This window comes from Lates calcarifer, unplaced genomic scaffold (assembly GCF_001640805.2).
Source record: "Lates calcarifer isolate ASB-BC8 unplaced genomic scaffold, TLL_Latcal_v3 _unitig_5825_quiver_779, whole genome shotgun sequence".
NCBI lineage: Eukaryota > Metazoa > Chordata > Actinopteri > Centropomidae > Lates > Lates calcarifer.
The window spans coordinates 20,001-22,500 of NW_026117744.1; positions in this window are offsets into that span (position 1 = coordinate 20,001).

A 2,500-nucleotide genomic window follows, 5' to 3' on the forward strand; every position below is an offset into this window, starting at 1 on the left:
GCACGGACCCACCGGGGACATAGAGGCCGGCCCGCAGGCCGGAGGAACCGTCCGCCCGAACACCGGCAACGAGGCCGGCCGGCGGGGGCCCTCCGATGGCGAGCCACGGATGCCAATCGGTCAGGCAGAGAACCGCAGTTTGGAGGGGACAACCGGGCAACAGAAGGCCGTTCTGAGCTTCACTCGGGGCGGGCAACAATCCCCGGGCATGTCCGGGGCTCAGCTCTGGAGGCCTGTGTTTCCGAAAACTGGGTTTCTGAAATCGTGCGGAAACTTTTCTGTAAACCCGGGGTACGGGAGGGCGCACAGGAGAAGGGGGATAACCACTTCTTCCCTTCCGAGCGTTAGTATGTTCCCCTTCTCCCTGTGCTCACACTTAGTCTCTGGAGAGAGCACAGGGGAGAAGGGGAGCATACTATCGCTCGGAAGGGAAGAAGGGGAAATCTCCCCTTCTCCCTGTGCTCACACTTAGTCTCTGGAGAGAGCACAGGGGAGAAGGGGAGCATACTATCGCTCGGAAGGGAAGAAGGGGAAATCTCCCCTTCTCCCTGTGCTCACACTTAGTCTCTGGAGAGAGCACAGGGGAGAAGGGGAACATACTATCGCTCGGAAGGGAAGAAGGGGAAATCTCCCCTTCTCCCTGTGCTCACACTTAGTCTCTGGAGAGAGCACAGGGGAGAAGGGGAACATACTATCGCTCGGAAGGGAAGAAGGGGAAATCTCCCCTTCTCCCTGTGCTCACACTTAGTCTCTGGAGAGAGCACAGGGGAGAAGGGGAACATACTATCGCTCGGAAGGGAAGAAGGGGAAATCTCCCCTTCTCCCTGTGCTCACACTTAGTCTCTGGAGAGAGCACAGGGGAGAAGGGGAACATACTATCGCTCGGAAGGGAAGAAGGGGAAATCTCCCCTTCTCCCTGTGCTCACACTTAGTCTCTGGAGAGAGCACAGGGGAGAAGGGGAACATACTATCGCTCGGAAGGGAAGAAGGGGAAATCTCCCCTTCTCCCTGTGCTCACACTTAGTCTCTGGAGAGAGCACAGGGGAGAAGGGGAACATACTATCGCTCGGAAGGGAAGAAGGGGAAATCTCCCCTTCTCCCTGTGCTCACACTTAGTCTCTGGAGAGGGGGGCATCCCAGGAGGAGGCCCTGGACCCCAGGTGGCTCCCTGGGGCCCCTCCCTGGGCTCCAAGCCCCCAGACCCGACCCCGGGAACCCCTCCCTGGGCTCCAAGCCCCCAGTCCCGACCCGGGGGCCCCTCCCTGGGCTCCAAGCCCCCAGACCCGACCCCGGGAACCCCTCCCTGGGCTCCAAGCCCCCAGACCCGACCCCGGGAACCCCTCCCTGGGCTCCAAGCCCCCAGTCCCGACCCGGGGGCCCCTCCCGGGAATCCAAGCCCCCAGACCCGACCCGGGGGCCCCTCCCGGGAATCCAAGCCCCCAGACCTGACCCCGGGGCCCCTCCCTGGGCTCCAAGCCCCCAGACCCGACCCCGGGAACCCCTCCCTGGGCTCCAAGCCCCCAGTCCCGACCCGGGGGCCCCTCCCTGGGCTCCAAGCCCCCAGACCCGACCCCGGGAACCCCTCCCTGGGCTCCAAGCCCCCAGTCCCGACCCGGGGGCCCCTCCCGGGAATCCAAGCCCCCAGACCTGACCCCGGGGCCCCTCCCTGGGCTCCAAGCCCCCAGTCCCGACCCCGGGGCCCCTCCCTGGGCTCCAAGCCACCAGACCCGACCCGGGGGCCCCTCCCGGGAATCCAAGCCCCCAGTCCCGACCCGGGGGCCCCTCCCGGGAATCCAAGCCCCCAGACCCGACCCCGGGAACCCCTCCTTGGGCTCCAAGCCCCCAGTCCCGACCCGGGGGCCCCTCCCTGGGCTCCAAGCCCCCAGACCCGACCCCGGGAACCCCTCCCTGGGCTCCAAGCCCCCAGTCCCGACCCGGGGGCCCCTCCCGGGAATCCAAGCCCCCAGACCTGACCCCGGGGCCCCTCCCTGGGCTCCAAGCCACCAGACCCGACCCCGGGGCCCCTCCCTGGGCTCCAAGCCCCCAGTCCCGACCCGGGGGCCCCTCCCGGGAATCCAAGCCCCCAGACCCGACCCCGGGAACCCCTCCTTGGGCTCCAAGCCCCCAGTCCCGACCCGGGGGCCCCTCCCGGGTATCCAAGCCCCCAGACCCGACCCCGGGAACCCCTCCTTGGGCTCCAAGCCCCCAGACCCGACCCCGGGGTCCCTCCCTGGGCTCCAAGCCCCCAGTCCCGACCCGGGGGCCCCTCCCGGGAATCCAAGCCCCCAGACCCGACCCCGGGAACCCCTCCTTGGGCTCCAAGCCCCCAGTCCCGACCCCGGGGGCCCCTCCCGGGAATCCAAGCCCCCAGACCCGACCCGGGGGCCCCTCCCGGGAATCCAAGCCCCCAGACCCGACCCCTGGGCTCCAAGCCCCCAGTCCCGACCCCGGGGCCCCTCCCTGGGCTCCAAGCCCCCAGACCCGACCCCTGGGCTCCAAG